Raw genomic sequence first — 21,144 nt, forward strand, 5'->3', positions numbered from 1 at the left:
GAGATTACAGAGATGGAGAGGATTTAAATCTTAAGATTTGAAAACAAGTCGACATTTTATTGGGAGCTAATATAGGTAATTGAGTGTTGGGGCATAAGCAGTTGGGTTTCAGATGGCCTTGGGTTTACGGAAGTTAGAAAGTGGAGAAAGTTCACTACTGGGTTGGAATAGTCAAATTAAGACCAAAGACAAGTCTTCGGCCTTTGCTCTATTTAATTGGAAGAAATTTCAAATTTATTGGTCCAGTTGTCCGTTAATCTATTAGTAGATTTAAAATTAAACGGCAGAAAAGGCATGACACACAAATTATCAGTTATTTTTGGCTGGGTAGTTGGTTGGTGGATACTCCCAGTCAGGCATAATAATTGATTGCCATTGAATAGTCTGAGTAACCACTACATTTCTGTTCGTCTTCCCAAAGCATGGCCTCACTTTTCAAAAAACAGGCATTTTTGTGTATTTGGATTGGAGATTGGTTGGGAGTTTATTGGTCTAGAAAGCAAAGTGCTGGATGTACCCAGCAGGTCAGGCTGCATTCTGTGGAGGGAACAGAAAGTAAACATTCCACTCTGCCTGTGAGGCAGATACTTTCACAACATTTGGAAAGTATAATCAGAGTGCTAGAAAGTGGGATTCATATAGTTGGTTATTTGGAGACTAGCATGCATATGGTGGACCGAATGCCTGTTTCCCTGCTTTATATCTGTATGACTTAACTTTTCAGATCAATGACTCTTCATCAGGTGCGGGAAGATTATTGATTTAGCATTTGCCCATTTCATCAAAATTTCAATTCCCATCTTTTAAAATGAGGGTGACAATTCTTGCCGACAGGTGGAAAATCTACTTTGTTTATCTTTCAAGTCAGGCAAGTTCCATAATGACGTCCACTCAAACTGTTCTGAATATACAAGGCCACTTTGCACTGACCTTGGTAATTAAATGCCTTCACTAATTTCCCGAAAGGTCCTCAGATCCTGAAAAGTTAACAGATATATACTCGGCTCTGGTCCGAGAAGTAGGAATCACGCAATGTTTGTTCGAACAATTTGGTGAAGACCAGGCACTCAGTTTGGCTGAAGTCTTTAAATTATTTACCCAAAGTTTAAATGTGTTGCTTTCAGAACAAAGCAGTCCAGGTGGGAGACAGTCAGCTGATGCAGACATTTCTGATATTGTGAGCACCATACCTGTCTTTTCTATTTTTACCTGCAATATTTTGCTTGCATTGTTTTCAATAGTATGTTTGGCATCACCAAAATTTGTATAATTGTCTTCATATTTTTTAGTAGAATAAGAAATTCATATTGTCTGGTAGAAAACTCGTATGATTTTTGTTTTCCCCTCGGTGGTTGTTGGAAGAAAATACAAGAGAACTGGGAACAGCTTGTACTCCTTTTAGTTTGATGTATCAAATTTAGTGAGATTAATGAAAACTTAATCTGGCAGTTTCTTGGTTGGCAATGGCACCAACATGTTGCAAATTTGCAATGGATTTTACCAATGCAGAAGAAAATTCCAGTTGATCAAAATTTAATTTTAATGACTTTATTGCACAATCACAAGATTTGAAAGTGTTCATTGAAGCAAAGAATTGTAAGTAGACAATAGCTTCCTGGCAGGAACATGATCAAAGATAGACACGAAATACGAGTAACTCAGCGGGTCAGGCAGCATCTTTGGAGAAAATGGATAGGTGATATTTTGGGTCGGGATCCTGCTTCAGACTGATTGTGGTGGTGGGGGGAGGTAAAACTGGAAACAAGAAGAGACCAGGACTAGCAGCAGATGACCTCAGGCAGGGAGGTTCCTGATGGGCCGATTGTTTAGATACATCATTGCGAACTGGAACTGGGTAACTGACTTTTAGTGGAGGGGGGGTGTAAAGGGGGGAAGAGCGGGGGAAGGGAGTGGGTTGTCGAAGTTACCTAAAATTAGAGAATTCAACGTTCATACCGCTGGGTTGTAAGATGCAGAAGCGAAATATGGGATGCTGTTCCCCCAAATTGCGTGCGGCCTCACTCTGGCAATAGAGGAGGTCCAGGACAGAAAGGTCAGTGAGGGAAGGGGAGTTAAAATGGTTAGTATCCGTGAGATCCAGTATGTAAGTGTTCAGCGAAACGGTTGCCGAGTCTACGCTTGGTCTCACCAATGTACAAGAGCCCACATCGGAAACATGATTACTTTCTGTAATTTGTTTCACAGAATAATTTGAAACATTTAGAGTTGCACACTTTATTCATCCTTGTGATATTTTATTATTCAAGGCTGCTGAGCAGCATCATTTTAACTACCACAAGAGATTGAAAAGTTTCCTCCACATGTCTGACTCTTTATGCTGTAGTCGCAACTGACTTTGTGACCTTCAAAAACTTAAATTCTTTGTGAAATCCCTTGTTAAAAGAACGAAAACTTCTTATGACATGTCTGCTGTGTTAACGCATAGCACTTAGCATGAAAAGTGGAGTGGAAGTTACAAAAATGTGATTACTTTTAACAGGGAGGTGCATGTATTGAACAAGCTGCCAGAGGAGGTAGTTGAGGCAGGGACTATCCCAACATTTAAGAAGCAGTTAGACTGGTACATGGATAGGACAGGTTTGGAGGGATATGGACCAAATGTTGGCAGGTGGGACTAGTGTAGCTGGACATGTTGGCCAGTGTGGGCAAGTTGGGCCGAAGGGCCTGTTTCCACACTGTATCACTCTATATGGAATAGACCTTGCACTACAGCTACCTAATAGGAGTGACAGAGCTAGATCTCGATCCAGTGGCAAGGGACCAAGATGACAGTAGACTGAAAGTTCACCATAATGGGGGGTGGGTGGAGGGAGAAACGGAGAGAGGGGGAGAGAGTGGGAGAGAGAGAGAGAGATCATATTTGTGTTGTATTTATTCCTTGTATTGTGAAATACGTTTTGTCCAAAGAGAATGACACTTGAAATTAAAAGTAAGCATGATAGCTTGCCCAAGAATTCACAGTTCATTTCCTAAAACTTACGCTGTTTTCCTTTAACGTTTTGTGTGTTATTTTTGTGATCAGTTGTACACATTCCCTAAATTATTTTACATTAATATATTATGATTTTCTGGCAAATGTATTATGTGCTCTTTGTACTACTTGATATTGCTACATTTTGGTCTCAAACCAGAACAATACATGGTTTTGTTATTTCCAATTTTTTTGAAAAGATGATGCAGGCATGTGAATTTTCTGCGGATTTCCGCATTTTTAAAATCCATCTTCCGCACTTTTTAATAGACAATAGACAATAGACAATAGGTGCAGGAGTAGGCCATTCGGCCCTTCGAGCCAGCACCGCCATTCAATGTGATCATGGCTGATCATTCTCAATCAGTACCCCGTTCCTGCCTTCTCCCCATACCCCCTGACTCCGCTATCCTTAAGAGCTCTATCTAGCTCTCTCTTGAATGTATTCAGAGAATTGGCCTCCACTGCCCTCTGAGGCAGAGAATTCCACAGATTCACAACTCTCTGACTAAAAAGGTTTTTCCTCATCTCTGTTCTAAATGGCCTACCCCTTATTCTTAAACTGTGGCCCCTGGTTCTGGACTCCCCCAACATTGGGAACATGTTTCCTGCCTCTAACATGTCCAACCCCTTAATAATCTTATACGTTTCGATAAGATCCCCTCTCATCCTTCTAAATTTCAGTGTATACAAACCTAGTCGCTCGAGTCTTTCAACATATGACAGTCCCGCCATTCCGGGAATTAACCTAGTAAACCTACGCTGCACGCCCTCAATAGCAAGAATATCCTTCCTCAAATTTGGAGACCAAAACTGCACACAGTACTCCAGGTGCGGTCTCACTAGGGCCCTGTACAACTGCAGAAGGACTATACTCAACTCCTCTCGTTATGAATGCCAACATTCCATTGGCTTTCTTCACTGCCTGCTGTACCTGCATGCTTCCTTTCAGTGACTGATGCACTAAGACACCCAGATCACGTTGTACGTCCCCTTTTCCTAACTTGACACCATTCAAATAATAATCTGCCTTCCTATTCTTACCACCAAAGTGGATAACCTCACACTTATCCACATTAAACTGCATCTGCCATGCATCCGTCCACTCACACAACCTGTCCAAGTCACCCTGCAACCTCATAGCATCTTCCTCACAGTTCACACTGCCACCTAGCTTTGTATCATCTGCAAATTTGCTAATGGTACTTTTAATCCCTTCATCCAAGTCATTGATGTATATTGTAAATAGCTGCGGTCCCAACACCGAGCCTTGCGGTACCCCACTAGTCACTGCCTGCCATTCTGAAAGGGACCCATTTATCCCCACTCTTTGCTTTCTGTCTGTCAACCAACTTTCTATCCATGTCAGTACCCTACCTCCAATACCATGTGCTCTAATTTTGCCCACCAATCTCCTATGTGGGACCTTGTCGAAGGCTTTCTGAAAGTCGAGGTACATGATTTCTGCTTTTTTCACTGCCAAAATCGCGTTTACCAATGGACAAATCGGATCGGATAAAAAACGGAAAAAAACTATGTATAGACTATAATGAACACTAGGGTTCCGCTAGAGGTTGCTAGGGGTTCCCCAAAAATCCCCCGCGCCCTGGAAGTCTCCCCGAAAATGTGGCACCTAGGCTGGGCAAGGCAGCCAACCTCGACCTCATCGGGACTTCCACATCCAATCGGTGGGTTGAATTTGCAACCTGCGGCCAGGGCTCTGGAACTCCAGCCCTGCTGGAGCCAGCACATCTATCCCCATAGGCGACTTCCTTGGCCGGCTGGATAAACCAGCACAGCTCTGGAACCAAGAGTGCCAGAAAATCAGTGGTGGAACTGTAATGAGTAAATATTAAATTTAAGTGCAAGATTATATTACTAAATTAATTAAGACAGGGTTAAAATATAAAACCCAGCAGAAAAGCCAATTACCACCTTTTTGGGCTGATTATCAATTAATGTGCAAATTTTTTTCAAAATGTTATTAGTATACAGTGACATATTCACATTATTTTGTAATGTTCGTTTTTACTTTGAAATGTAATAAAAGAGGCTTGAAACTGGTAATTTTGTGTGTAAATTTTCAAAAATGTTACAATTGTATGTCCCCTGCTGTACACCGCACGGCTCTTTACCTTTTTTTTTACCTCACTCACATGTCTGATGATGTTTCATTTAAAAAATATTTTTGCCAATTGGAATATTTTCAGCCTTGGTATACTTTCCTTTATCTTTAATTCTGCATATTTGGATCTGAATTTCTGATTTTGACCCCAATTAACCCAAGGAAATTGCAACTAATTATCACAAAGTTAATATATCAGCTTTTGAATGTGAAGATGGTGTTCAAATATAATGGGTACAAACAGAAATATCATTGATGATACAAGGTGGAAACAGACCCTTTAGCCCACTTTGTCCATGCTGACCATTGATGAGCCATTCAAACTAGTTCTATGTTATCTCATTTTCCTATCCATTCCCCGCACACTCGAGGCAATTTACAAAGGCCAATTAATGTACAAACCCGCATGTCTTTGGGATGTGGGAGGAAACTGGTGCTCCCGGAGGAAACTCACACAGTCACAGGGAGAACATGTCAACTCCACAGAGACGGTACCTGAGGTCAGGATGGAACCCGGGTTTCTGGTGCTGTGAGGCAGAATTCTAGCGTCTGTGGCGCATATGGTAACATCCCTCTTTCAGAGAAGTGGTCAGTTAATATTAATGATGGTGTTTCTTGAAAGACATTTGTGGGCTAGAACATCGAATGAAATTCCTCTCAGTTCTTTCACAACTTCCATTAAATCTTTAGCTTAACAAGAATGTCTTCAGTGGCTTTACCGGAATATAAAACAAAAAAATTGACTTTGAACCTAACATCCCTTTATTTAGTTCAATGAGCAGAGACAGAGTGTTAGGGTGGTGATTTTAGTGTTAGGATCAGAGCAGTACAATCACAAAAAATGAGCTTTATAAATCAGAGATGTTAGCCAGAACCTGAGCCAAGCAGGTGTCTCAAAAATGTGGGAGATTAGAGATAGAAATGGCAAGGCCATGTAAAAGAAGGATGGGAATTTTAAATGATAAGGACAGCAGAATTTTGAATGACTACATTTAAGGTGAATGCATATTGGTAGGCTGGTCTGGTGTTGGTGAATTGTCGGAGTTAGAAGTAAAAAGGGAGTTTACACAGTGGATGAGGTGAACCAAGAGTGTAGTTGGGTGGTTGCAAAGATGGAGCTATTGACCTGAAATAATGCCAATTCATTTTCAAGGTAGAATCTCCAGCCATATGGAATTTCCTCAGTTTGCATGTGAACAACCTAGTTTCTGTGCGTAAGCCATGTAGCAGTTTTAATAAAATTTAGGTAAAGAAATATAGAATAACAGGAGCTTTCAGTGGAGGGGGAGAGTGGAAAAGCCAACATTTCAGTATGGCAAAATGCCATGCGAAATAGCCATCTAAACCTGCACGAAGGCATTGATTTTACTCAAACGAGCCCTCAGAGAAAAATCCCCCTAACAAAACAAGGCATCTGAAAAATAATTGTTATTGTTCTCATGACTGTTTATCACCAATCACCTGCCCATGTTTTTAATATATTTTGGAGTCGCCTTGTGCTCCTTGTTAACTTGAATGTACAAGGTTACTGCAGTCAGCCATAATGAAATTTTCCCCATTAATTTCTCATCCTTTGTATGTTCTCCTTCTGATTGCATGGATTTCCACCGACTCATTGACATAGAATAGTACAGCCCAGAAACATTGTAAATGGAATTCGGCTATTAAACATTACAGCCTCAAATAAGCTCTGAACTACATAGACTATCATTGTACGATTATTGTTTTTTTTTTTTTTGTGTTTGTGTGTGTGTGTGTGTGTGTGTGTGTGTATAGAGCGGGCAGCGGAGATTAATCAGGACGTTGTGGGCGATGGAATGTTTCAGCATCGTTGAGGTGGACTAAACGGCTTGTCTTTGCTGTATGAATTCTATGCCAAAAGATCTTTTGTCTGCAAGTTCTGCAATTGTGGAATTTAAAGGAAACAAGCAGGAAGGCCTTGATTTCTGATGGGGAAGTGGAGAGAGAGGATTGGATTTAATAGGGATGATTGGGGCTGGAATTAGTGGTATCAAGAGCACCAAGGGAAACTCTCCACAAACTTTGATAGGTGGTTTAATACACTTTATGATGGTTATTTAGCTTCGCCAGCCAGGTGCTGTGTTGCTCAGATAGTTAAAACAACTAAAATAATGTGTTCATTTGGTTATATGTGGAATGCGAGAAAGCCTAAGAAAACAAGTAGAGCTGGTTTCTGACTTTAGCCTGAAGAGTTGGCTGGCTACAGAACTCCATCCCTGGTAGACCCATCATACAGGTCCCAAATAACAGCAAAAATATTTGTGGAACTGAGTCATTGAATTGATAACTGTGCTTGAGTTCTAAGAGTCTCCTTTTGGCAAAGCCAGATCTGTGTTCTGCAAAAGGCACTGTGGTATAGCTGATTACATTGGTGATTGGGGGAGGGGACTGATTGTCCATCTAAACTTATTCCTCCGTGAGGAGGATGCACAGGTTATAGTAATTTACTCATCTCTTTGCTGTTATTTATGAGTGTGAATGTTACTAATTTGTACAGAGTATATTGGTTTTAATTGCACTTGTGTAGCACTCATTGTTCAGCGCAATAGGCCTACAGGTTGAATTGTAGTCCACTGTGCTAGTGATTTGGAGGGGATGGGGTGGGAGTAGGTCAATCAGCTTTTTGAAGCACCACTGCATCCAGTGAAGTGCTTGTGAAGGTTTTGTTTAGTTGTACCTTTTGAACAGTAGCAAGCAGGGCAAATTTGCCTTTTGGACCTAGTAACAAAAGATTCCCCTATCACAAAATGTCAGTGGTTGGAGATTTTTTATTGTGGGTTTATTGTATTCTGCTTACAATTTCTAGTCTATACACTATTGATTATAACATAACAAAATAGCAGCAAATGAAACATTGAAAGAAACAGGGTATCCAGTGCATCTTGTTTTAATATATTCCCATTAAAATTCTACATTAAAAAAAACTTGAGACGTCAGCTGTTATGTGCAATAAAATATACATGAAGGATTGGCTACGTCATCACACAAAGAACTGCACTAAAGGCTTGAATCAGTCCCTCGAGGCTTTTAATACTGTTTAGTATTCAATTCACATTGTGCTTTGTGCAGTGGCATGAAACGCAACAGAATGAAGATTTTACCCACAGGATTGCAGTAGGCTGATCACAGCAACTGTTCTCCAGGGTTTGCCTTGGCAACAGGAAGGTTGCTGGGATACAGTACTATTTGAAAGCAGGACAGACACACAGCAGGATCACTCTTGTCAGTGGGAATGCTTTAAGTCTCGATTACAGATCACTTCACTTTCATGTAGAGTTAAACATTCAAAAGGTTTGGGTTTTCTCGGAACTTCTAATCATATTGCTTCCAGAATCAAGCAGAAGTACAAGCAGCTTGATTTTATTTCAGACAGTATCAGTTAGTAATTATCTTTGTTGGAGAGATGCAGCCTGTAGTGAGCATGCCTTTTTGCCGCAGTGCGCCTTACATTGACTTTCACAATGCTGGTTACACTGAAACAGAAAATATGACTGAAATAATACAAGTGTCGGGTGTACCTGTTTACCTGAAATAAACAATCAAAGATGTCTGTGTTCCTCAGTTTATTCTTGGGATATAGATTTGGATAGGAATGAGCATTAAGCTATTTTCCCTTCAATTAAGTGAACAATAAGTTTTAACATTATAACATTCTGTCATTGATGGTTGTTAACACTGTTAACAAAGTGCAAAGTCTGTTAAGATAAGTCTCCAACAAAATGAGTCAGGTCTACCCATTTCTCTGCAATTTGTAAATAATTTGTCTACGTACATTGAGTTATCTTCAAGTCCCGACCATATGATACAAAATTAATATAATGAACATTAGCCTGTCACAAGTTTTTTATATGTATTGGTACCTCACTGGCGTTCACATGCATCCCCAGAGGAAAGAACACTAATGGAATGCTAACAGGGGACCTTATAATGTTATATATAAATGTGTTACTGACAGTGCTGCTGTGCATGGCATGTCTTTTCTCTTTGCAGCTGTTGGACGCTGGGCCAGGAATGTGGATGCTGGCTACTTAGCATGAATTCGGCAAATGGCTCGGTGTAGGGAAGCTAGGCTGGAATGAGCGGGGTAGAATGGGCAGTGAGAAATGAGGGTGGGGTGAGAAATGAGGTTCGGCTGCACCCTAGCCAGCACAATGAGTTCAGGCCTTTGATGGAAACTGACAGTGGCAGTGCCATGGGTTGACAGTCGTACACTTTCTTGTATTGTCTTCTGTTGGATGTGATGGAAGCTACTGTCTCAATTTCTCTGTTTAGCTGCAAAGCTCTGCACAGCACAGGGACCACATTTGAGCTTGTTACCATGGAGAAATCTCCAGACCTTTCCACACAGTTGGGTGATTCAAAGCTATGTGAGTGGTAGGTAGGCAGAACGTTGCACCATATTTCTGCCAATGTGCAGCAGAGGGGAGGGCAAGGGTTCAATTCTTATTTCTGGCGCAACAGTACTACAGCTGGTAGATGTATTTTTTAAGATATGGGATAAGAGATGTATTTTTTAAGGTATTTTTTAAGGAGTATGTATTAAGTATTTGGACAGGAAGACCATTAGTACTATGCAGGGCACCAACGGAGGACCTTCATAAGCAGAATTTAAGGATTATCATCTTTTGTTAAAAGTCACCAATACTGTCAAAATTTATATTTTGTATTTTACACTTTTTAGTCATTTCTAATACTACTTATGCTGAATGCTTGCCCTTAAAATAAGCAGGAGCATGGGGTGTGTGATGTGGATCAAACCTTTTCCAGAATTTCAGCCTGGTTTCTTACTGATGTAGTGCAGTGCGACTGGCCCTTAATTGTTCAGTGTTCACTGAGACACCTTGGGTTTTTTTTCCAGTGTTTACAACAAGCAACTAACTTTGTGGTGAATCATCAGCAAACCTTTGGCCAGTGCATTTATTTGACCAATCAATGCTGAAGCAACTCTACTTTTGATATTATTTTTAACAAAAATAACATAATTTAAAAAAATTAGAACTCATTGCCTTTGTTGTATTCGTTAAATGCCTTACCTTAAATTTAATATTTTTGTAAATAATTACTTAGTAATATTTTTAAAGTAGGTATTTCTTCAGTGGTTTAGTTCAATGTCTATGATATGGGTATGCACAGACACCTTTGACATTTCCCAACTCTTCACTGAGGTTTGCACCTTCTTTAAAAAGACCACTATCACCCTGGTGCCAAAGGCAAGGTAGTGTGCCTTAAAGACCACCGTTCAGTGCGTCTGACATCCGTTATCAAGAAATGCTTCAAGAGGCTGGTCATGGTCCACATAAATTTTAGCTTCTCGGACATCTTTGATCCACTGTAATTCACCTACTGTTACAACAGGTCCATGGCAGATGCCATATCCCTCGGCCTAAATCCCTGGATAACAAGGACATCTACATCCAACTCCTTTTCACTGAATACAACTCTTCCTTCATCACCTTGATCCCAATCAATCTCATCTCCAAATTCCTGGACCTAGGAATCAGCAGCCTCCTTTGCAACTGGATCGCAAACTTCCTGACACGTAGAACACAATCGGTGAGAATAGGTGACAATGCGTCTTCCACAATAATTCTGTGCAAGAAATTACAGAAAGTTGTGATGTAGCGTAGTCCATCATGCAGACCAACCTTCACCACCACAAACCAGGGGCGGCACGGTGGCGCAGCGTTAGAGTTGCTGCCTTACAGCGCTTGCAATGCCGGGGACCCAGTTTGATCCAGACTACGGGTGCTGTCTGTACGGAGTTTGTACGTTCTCCCCGTGACCTGCCAGGGTTTTCTCCGAGATCTTCGGTTTCCTCCCATACTCCAAAGATGTACAGGTTTGTAGGTTAATTGGCTTGATGTAAATGTAAATTGTCCATACTGTGTGTAGCATAGTGTTAGTGTGCGGGGGTTGCTGGTCAGTGCAGACTCGGTGGTTGGAATGGCCTGCTTCCGCGCTGTATCTCTAAACTAAAATAAACTAAACCCCTTCCCCTCCAAACCCCCAGCCTCCCTCCCCATCAACTCCATCTCACTTCATGCTGCCTTGGGAAAGAAGCCAACATAATCAAGGACCATTTAACTCTGGTCATTTTTTATCCTTCCCTCTGCTGTTGGGCAGAAGATACATAAGCTTGAAAAAGTGTGCCACCAGATTCAAAACCTCTCCCTCACAGTTAGCACATCATAGAATGGTCGTCTCATAAGTTAAAGACGGTGAGGCAATTTTCCAACTTGCCTCATTGCTGCCCTTTTTAAACTGTAACACTATGATGCTGTAACACTATATACTTTGGTATTTTTCTCTTTGCACTACCTATTATGCTTGCGTATGGCTTGATTGTACTCGTATATAATAGGGTTTGACTAGATAGCATGCAAAGATTTTCATTTATCTTGGCAGATGTGACAATAATAAACCAATATCAGTACATTGTTTGGCAGAGTGCATCAATTGCACCTGCTAACTATTTGACAGCCGCACATGTTGAGTGGCAATCAAATTCTTTATGAAGTTTTTGTTAGAATTATTCAAAATTTTTGTTATAGCTCTATTGTCAAGGGATTAATTGATTTGCAAGATACAGCATGGAATCTTCGACCCACTGAATCCATGCTGAGTAACGATCACATGGGTTTTATGGTATCCTACTTTCGCATCCACTCCATACACATTAGGGACAATTTATGGAGTCCAATTAATCGACAAACTCGCACATCTTTGGGATGTGGGAGGAAACTGGAGCACCTGGCCTGCGGTCAGGATCAAATCGGTCTCTGGTGCTGTGAAGCAGCAGCTCTACCAGCTACGCACTATGCCACCAAGTTTGTGATACCTGCAAGGTTGTGGAATTAGTTTGATTTATAATTTAAAACATAGCTTGTGGTATGTGGAACCTGATTGTGAGGAACATAGTTTAGATTAGAGATACAGCGCGGAAACAGGCCCTTCAGCACACTGAGTCAGCACTGACCAGCGATCCCCGCACATTAACACTATCCTACACACAATACGGACAATTTAAACTTATACCAACTCAATTAGCCTGCAAACCTGTACATCTTTGGAGTGTGTGAGGAAAACAAAGATCTCTGAGAAAACCATCGCAGGGAGAACATACAAACTCCGTACAGACAAGCACCTGTAGTCAGGATTGAAACCAGGCCTCTGCCGCTGTAAGGCAGCAACTATGCCACGGTGCCGCCACCCGCCATAGTGACTTTAGATATATGATTCCAAAAATACGAACACTGGGACTTAACTGGGATCGATGCTGGGTTTACTGTAAGTTTGTTGATAAAGATTGACTGCTCTGTTAAGACCACTGTTTCCATGCTGTATCGCTAAACTAAACTGAACTAAAAAAAACTTTACTTGAACCTTTATTATGCCACATGACTACCAAGGTAAACTGGAGACTTCTTGTTCTTTTTGTTCAATAGTTGCTGTTGTCATACAATTAATGTGAAATGACATTATTAGTAAAGCTGATAATGAAAGTTTGGGAAGAAAGCAAATCTATATTTGCATGGGGTGTTCTGAGGAAAAACTTGCAAATTTAAAAATGTTCATAAATACTAATTTCCATAAAAGTGCATTTCTGGGATTGGCTGTACCAAGTTTTAGCTATTCAAATGGCTTTATTTAATGGAAGATAGACAAAAAGTGCTGGAGTAACTCAACGGGATGGGCAACATCCCCGGATAGAGGCAATGGGTGACGTTTTGGGTCGAGACCCTTCTTCAGACTGATAGTTGGGGAGAGGGAATTGAGAGATATGGAAAGGTTAGGTGTGAAAACGAGAGATCAAAGGGGATGTTGGTCAAGGAAAATGTAGATTAGATCATTGTTTGCTTGGGGAAGATGATAATGAGGCATACTAAGTAAAATTTAATCAGGACAGTCAAACTAGTCGGAGATCTTTGATGGGGAGGGATGGAGAGAGAGGGAAAGCAAGGCTTACTTGAAGTTATAGAAGTCAATATTCATACCGCTGGGTGGTAAGCCGTCCAAGCGAAATATGAGGTGCTGTTGCTCCAATTTCCATTGGGTATCACTCTGACAGTGGAGGAAGCTCAGGACAGAAATGTCAGTACGGGAATAGGAGGGGGAGGTAAGGTGTTTAGCAACTGGCAGGTCATGTAGGTCAAGGTAGATTGAGCGGATGTGTTCAGCGAAACCATCGCCGAGCCTGCGCTTGGTCTCACCGATATATAGGAGTCCACGCCTGGAACAGCAGATACATTAGATGAGGTTGGAGGAGGTGCAAGTGAACCTCTGCCTCACCTGAAAAGGCTCTTGAGGTCCTTGGATGGAGTCAAAGGAGGAGGTATAGGGACAGGTGTTGCATCTCCTGCAGTTGTAAAGGAAAGTACGTGGCGATCGTTTCGCTGAACACCTTCGCTCAATCCACCTAGACCTACATGATCTCCCGGTTGCTAAACACTTTAACTTCTCCCTCCCATTCCCATACTAACATTTCTGTCCTGGGCCTCCTCCACTGTCAGAGTGAGGCCCAATGCAAATTGGAGGAACAGCACCTCATATTTCACTTGTTTGGTGTTCTAATTTCTACATTTCTGAAAAGATACATAGTTATCCATGGAAGGGCAGAAATTAGGGGTTGTTAGGAGGAGAGATCTTTTCTACTTTTATTTAAATATGTTCTTTGCTAACCTGTTGACCAAAGTCTGATTTTGATGGCGTTTTTGTGGATGGAAGTACCCTTGCCTAATCCAATGGTCTTTAAGGCTGGGTGGTGTTATTTGAACAGTGAGGGTTCATGCATATTTCTATAATTCCGTCCTCAACCAATACATCAAAAGCAGTTTAACCAATGATTCTTCACATTATTGTTTAAACAATGTTGCTGGTACGTCAACAGGATCTTCATCAACTGGTCAATGGGCTGAGGAATGGCAGCTGGAGTTTAATTCAGAAAAATATGAGATGTTGCATTTTTGTTAAACAGACCAGTGCATGAACTACAGTGTAAATGGTAGGGCTCTGGGGAGAGTTGTAGAACAGAGGGACTTGGGTGTTCAGGTACATAGTTCCATGAAAGTGACAACACTGATAGACAGGGAGGTGAAGAAGTTGTTTGGCATGCTTGCATTCATTGGTTGGGGTTTTGAATACAGGAACTGAGGCATCATGTTTCTGCTATGCAAGACGTTGGCAAGGCCACATTTGGAGCACCGTGTAGCGTTTTGGAAGGATGTAATTAAACACTCAAAAGAGTGCAGAGAAGATTTACAAGGACGTTGCTGGATGTGGAAAGAACATCTTCTATATACTAAAACTCTTGTTTGGTTGTTTGTTCCTGAACTACAGCCAAAACGGTACACGATAGCATGACAGTCTAAGGTCCACCTTACTCACCGTCATCCCTTTGGTGCTAATGGAAGAAGGGAGGGGGAGGAGGGAGGATAGAAGGGTTGAGGGGGATGGAGGGGAAGGGGAGAGGGGAGGGGGAGGGGGAGGAGAGGGTGCTGCACCAGTGCAGGAGAGGTTTGGGCCCAATGGGTCCACTTGGTCTAGTATAATAGAATTATTAGGGAATAGGCCTTCTGGCCCCCAATGTCCAAGCCAAACATGATGCCAAGTTAAACTAATCTCTGCCTACACATGATCCATATCCCCCCATTCTCTGCATATCCACATGCCTATCTAAAAGCCCCTTAAATGCACCAGCCTCCCCAACTAACCCAGGCAGCTCATTCTAGGCACCCATTTATGTAAAAAGAAAAACTTCGAACATCACCTTTAAACTTTGTCCCTCTCACTTTCAAGCTATGCCCTCCTGTCCTTGATTTTTTGCACCCTGGAAAAAAGGTTTTGTCTGTTTCCCCATCTATGCCTCTCATAATTTTATATAATTTCAACGGGTCTCCCCTCAACCTGTGAAAGTTTGAGTTATAATGAGAGGCTGGGTAGGTTGGGTCCTTTTTCCCTGGAGTGTAAGAGGCTGAGAGATGAGCGTGTGGAGATTTGTAAAATTATATAATTATATGGAGCGTGAATAGTGAATAACCATCGTCCTTTCCCTAGGGTAGTCAAAATCTTAAGGGCATAGGTTTCATAAGAGAGGAGAAAGATTTAAAGGGGACCTGAAGGGGAACTTATTCACACGGAGGTGGTGGGTATATGGAACAAGATGGCAGAGAAAGTGGTAGAGGCAGGTACAATTTCTACATGGATAGAAAACATTTGGAGAGATTTAGGCCAAGCATAGTTAGCTGGCAGCTCAATCAGCATTGATGTGTTGGGCTACAGGGCCTGTTTCCGTGCTGTATGGTCTATGACTAGAGAAACTCAATAATTCCAGGCAATGTCCAGATGTGTTACTGGTGGAATGTTGCCAGAATCAGCAGCTTTTGTTATATCCACTCATCCTATATGCACTCGTCCTACTTGCTGGTAAATTGAGATGTCTTTCAGATCCCCAGTTTCAACTTTCCCCCACCCTTCTGTCAGTAGCTCTAAAATACCTGCATTCTTTCATTTTTTATCTTTTTGCATACCCCCATCAATGAACACCATTTTAATCATTGCATCTACGGGTGACAGATGCTGACCTAAGTTTTGGAATTTTCTGCCTCAATCTCTCCATCTCTCCTTTCTACGATGCTCTTCGAAACCCACTTCCATGACCTAGCTTATGATCTTCTGCCCTAACATCTCGATACGATATGGTACGATAAAACTTTATTCATCCCCGGAGGGGATGACTACCAACAGTCACAACACACAACAAGGTACATGAAAACTTGAAATTAAAAGTGTGTTGGTCTCACATCTTTGTTAGTGGTCTTTTGATCCCACCTTCGGGTAATTTACCATGTTCAGGGTGTCATGTTAATATTGCCACTACTCAGCAGACTGGATCTTGTTGGCTCTGATCTCACTATCGCTTATATTTTAAAAGAGGTTCTTAAAATTTTGAATGAATGTAGAAGTGAAGTTTAAATTTCTATTTGTCTTGAATGGAATTAGGACAAGGAGATGATGGAATGTTTTATGCAGTGAATGGCACAAGGAGCTTTCTTAATGAAGCTAGTAAATACAGATCATTTCATCTTTTTTGGAAAAGGTAGATACATTCTTGAAGCAGAGGATGGTATAGCGTTCCAAGATTTCTTTTACCTGGGTGTGAGGAAAATATAGTAGCAATATGATGGGTTGAGAGGTCTGTTGGCATTATGTTTGTAATGTAATAACACCGAGATAAATATTTGTCAAGGGATGAAACTACTGAGTAAAAATCTGCAATAAACCTTGCATTTGTTATTCTTTGTGCTGTGATGTTGCTTTTCATGAAAGAGGGCTTGACTCCTTATTTGTGTCTTGAATCAACCGGAGAAAAAAAAGATCTCCTTGGACAATTGTGGTTTTGCCGAATCTTCCCTGTTGTCATTTGATGGTACAATGACTGCACACTGCCGTATGCAGGTTGTTGCCTTTGAGCAGTTTGTCCATTCTGATGCCAATTGGTTCTGATAAATATCTGCAGCAAATTCTTATAAATCTTAGAAAGCAAGCTGTCTAAAATGTCCAATATGTCCAATTCACCTGCTTGACTGCATTTTAATATTTAATTTAATATTCATGTATCTGTTATTTTCAATAAACTTGCTTTACTAGTGCTTTTGTAAGTAGCAATGTGCATCTTTATATTGGGTGAAGTATAAGTCACAAGGCTGCTAAATAATTTAAATGACTGAATACTGATGACCTTTTTGCAGCTGGGAGATGTTACAATTATGCTACAGGTAGATACTGATATGCAAGATTGGAATAACAATCTTGTGTGCAAGGAGTCCAGTAAGGTACATGGATTATTTCATGAAATAAACATGAAAGGGTTGCCACTCTGAAATTACCCAGGATGCATTGAGTTGAGTCGGGAGCTGGTATTTAGAAGTCTGCCCACTGGTTGGCCACCAAAGCACTCCAATCTGCAGGTGGTGCTTGTGTCGCGTATGGACAGTTCCAGTGAGAGAGGGGGGAAAGAAAGAAAACACGAGTGGCTTACTTGCGCTGCGTGATCTCTTGTTCTGAACTCTCTCTTTTTAATAATAAACTTTCAGTGGCATGTTATTGCACAGCAGATCTGTATGAAAGAGATTGAAGATTGTGAGGAAGTTGGCAGCTCCAGAGCTGAATTCTGCCAGAATCCGGTGGCAGCTCGGTTGATCTTGTTTATATCCGAAATGATCCAGGATGGTACCTTTTGGGAGCTGCATTGGACAGACTGGCACTGGCTGGAGCGATGCCAAGATGCTTGGGAAGGGTGCCATGCTGAGAGAGCAAAGAAAAGCAGGCAATACTTGGCACAGCTGAATTGAAACTGCCTCCTTTTGTTTGCTTGCTGTGTTTTGTTTCTTCTCCTCCCCCACCCTCTTCTAAACCCCCACCCCCTCGCTAAGGAGCAAAATGCCATGGGGCAAAATTACTGCTACAGGACTGAAATCTTGAACTTTTGTTTTCACAGGCTCGTGGAGTGAATGGTTAGTGTGACCAATAATTTGTGCCCTGACTGTCCATTTTTAACTGATTAACTGTTAATTGTTGCTTTTTAACTGTAGGAGGATGTGTGAGCCTAATACTGATTGATTATTTATATTTATTATTGGCTGCATTTCATTCAGGTTAGGCAGCTTGGATGAGTTTCAGCACGGCAGCATGGAAAGATGGTGATGGATTATTAAAAGGCAGGGTAAGGAAGGGATTGCTGTTTGGCATGGAGTCTGCGCTTCAATATGTACTAGCAACAATTGAACGAACAATGCCCAACAAGCATTGTGAATGTTTATCCATGTTAGAAATTCCTACTTTACATTTTATTTTACCTTTGACAAAAATCCAGATAGTTTTGAAATCAACAATGGGCTCAGTATTTTCTCCATGGGAATATGACTTCATTTGCTTAAGAAAAGCTTGTAACAGTGTGCCAAAAATCCCTCGTGTTTCTATCGTATTATGGTTGTGATATTGGTTGCTCTTTTCAGGGGAGTTCCGTAAAGACCTGAACTCTTAGGCCAGTATTCAAATTTATAAATTATAAGAAACTGTTTACTTTAGTTTCTATTATTAATCTCATCCTGTTAGGACAAGTTATTCTTTTGAATTTCTTTTATTAAGTAGATTTTTCAAAACCGATATTTAGCCTCTTTTTAAAATTGGTTAGAATAAAATACCAAAAGCTTTTGAAATTTGAAGTTGAGACTCCACTGTGTCGCAAGGGCTTTCTAAATACTACAAATTAGGTGTATACTAGAGGTTTTATTGCAAAGCAATCATTTTTAAATTTTAGTTTTCAAAATTGTTTATTCAGTTATGAAAATTGCACCTTCATTTGTGAAAATATAGCACTATTGAAAAAGTTAGCAAACTGTTTTTTTCAGTTCAACAACTAATGATTTTATATGCATTTGAAAACCATGGCATCTTTGTAGTGGCTTATGTCTTAGGTTCTTTTATATAATAAAAGGATAATTTTTTTTTAGTATTGCTAATTAGATTGGCAAACTATCTCTGCATTGGGGTGCAGCAAAACTACGTTTGGGAATCTGTCTTTTTTTGTACTTTCTCATCTTTTTATAATGTCATGTATCAAATGCCTTCTTTGTAAACCCATGTCAATGGAGTAACAACATGCATGTAGCTAGAAGCACAACACATCAGCTTTCTTTTGAGAGGGAGATAAACAGGAACAAATGGTTGCCTCTAATGAAAGGGTTCAGGTAGGATTTAACCATTTCTTTCATCCTTGTTTAAAACTTCATTTTGTATGTAGATTATTTTGAAGCTGAAATGAGTCAAGATTATGATTTTGTTTATGTAAGTGAAAAACATTTAACAAGAGCCTGGAGCCTTGTAGCATAAAGTTCAGAGCTTCATTGGCATGTCCAATTTAGTAGATTGAGTGAATGGCTCTTGAATACTAATTCTTTCTATCAGTCTGATGTGATTCTGATAGTACAGCTTTTAAATATAATGACTTACTGCAGTGAGAATTTTAACACTATTTGTGGTTAATGTAGTATTGCATTAGGGATTTGGGTTGCAACAGTCCAATGTCATGGAAGTTGTATAGTGACATTTAACCACTGTAGTGTATTGTAGAAAACAACTGGGCATCTGTGTAAATGGATCTCACTAAATGGAAATTTCTTTCATTAAACAATTGGTCTATAGAAAATTATTAAATAATATTTTCTAAATTCCCCATCAGCTAAATACTCCCAAGATGCTGCCTGACCCGCTGAGTTACTTCAGCATTTTGTGTCTACCTTCGATTTAAACCAGAATCTGAATGTTTTTTTCCTACACGTGCAGAGGAAAGGTGTGGTTTGTTTATATAGATTGTAAGCAAATTGGCTGTATAATTTATTGTCCTGTATATTATGCATTAGGCACAGTTAAATACAGCAAAATGTTGGAGGCAGGTTTTTCCACTGTCTGGGCTTGTATTTAAAAACTAACTCGTTACAAGTGTTAATTTACTATGTATTGGTGCTACTGCGACTAAAAGGCAGCAAAGTAGTCCTGATGTAATTTCATCTGAAGTCCAAACACTGAGGTGGTATGGTGTTAAGCAGAAATTGTGGAGAATTTGTATTATATCCAGTTTGGTCTGTGCTATTTCCAGAGATGGTGCTGTAAGTTGAATGAAATTCTTAATCAAACATGGACTGATAAAACGATCTAAAAATGATAAAACGATCTAAAAATATGTGAAATGCGTGAGGAAAATTTGATTTTGAGAAAGAAATACTTAAAGGGATTACTCCAGTTCAGGGTAATGCCATCCGAATTAGGAGGTATTAGCTACAAGAAGAGGTTGGACTAACTTGAATTGTTTTTTTACTGGAAGGTTGAGGGGAGACATGATAGAACTATATTAAATTATGAAAGGCATAGATAGGGTAGACTGTCAGGATATTTTTTTTAGGGCAGAAATATCAAAGATTAAAGGGCATAGCTTTAAGGTGAGAGGGGCAATGTTTCAAAGATTTCAAAGGTCTTTTATTGTCACATGTACCAATTAAGGTACAGTGATATGCGAATTACCATACAGCCATACGAAAAAAAAGCAACAAGACACACAACTACAGAAAAGTTAACATAAACATCCACCACAGCAGATTCCTCACTGTGATGGAAGGCAAAAAAGTCCAACCTTCTTCCTCTTTATTCTCCCGCGGTCGGGGCAGTTGAATCATCCGTCGGGGTGATCGAAGCTCCTGCAGCCGGCGGTTGAAGCTCCGACATTGGGGCGGTCGAAGCTCCCGTGTCGGGGCGATCGAAACTCCCGCGTCGGGGCGGTTGAAGCTCCTGCGGCTTGGAGTCCCCGAAGTTGATCTCTGGCCAGATACTGCGAGCTCCGTGATGTTAAGTCCGCAAGCACCCACAGTTGGAGCTCCGAGGTTGATCCCTGGCAAAGGAATCGCGGGCTCTGCAATGTTAAAATCCCGTAGGCTCCCAGCGGTGGAGCTCTCAAAAGTCGGTTTCCAGCAAAAGCCGCCAACTCCATGATGTTAGGCCGCAGTGCGGACGGAGATACGATACGGAAAAAAATCAGATCTCCGTTGAGGTAAGAGATTAGAAAAAGTTTCCATCAACCCCCCACCCCCCACATAAAACAAGCTAGAGAACACTAAAAACATACATTTAACACATACTATTAAAGCACAAAGAAGGAAGGGACAGACAGACTGTTGGCGAGGCAGCCATTGCTGGCGCCACCCGGTGGTAGAGGAGATGTCCGGGGCAAGGTTTGTTTGCACAGAGAATGGTGCAGGCCTGGAATGTGCTGTCAGTATTGTGGAGGTGGCAGGTACGATAGTGACATTTAAGAAGCTTTCAGATAGGTACACATGGATATGGAGGGGAATGGAACATGTGTAGGCTGGTGGGGATTAGTTTGTCTTGGCGTTATGTTTGGCACAGACACGGTGGATCATAGGGCCTATTCTTGTACTATACTTTGTTCTATGTT

The 21,144-nt window shown here is 40.8% G+C and overlaps 1 protein-coding gene across 7 annotated transcripts in view; it reads left to right on the forward strand.

Annotated features, from left to right (window-relative positions):
- msraa (methionine sulfoxide reductase Aa) overlaps positions 1-21,144 on the forward strand; it is a 269,008-nt gene that overhangs the window by 65,142 nt on the left and 182,722 nt on the right. The window contains exon 1 of one of the 7 annotated variants that reach the window (XM_078399433.1): positions 17,174-17,650. The exons of 5 other annotated variants lie outside the window; for them this stretch is intronic. The gene's annotated coding sequence lies outside the window, so the exon portion shown is untranslated. Of the gene's footprint in view, positions 1-17,173; positions 17,651-17,817; positions 17,860-21,144 lie in introns of those variants that run through there. One more of the 7 variants, XM_078399438.1, reaches the window with a different exon arrangement.

This window comes from Rhinoraja longicauda, chromosome 5 (assembly GCF_053455715.1).
Source record: "Rhinoraja longicauda isolate Sanriku21f chromosome 5, sRhiLon1.1, whole genome shotgun sequence".
NCBI lineage: Eukaryota > Metazoa > Chordata > Chondrichthyes > Rajiformes > Arhynchobatidae > Rhinoraja > Rhinoraja longicauda.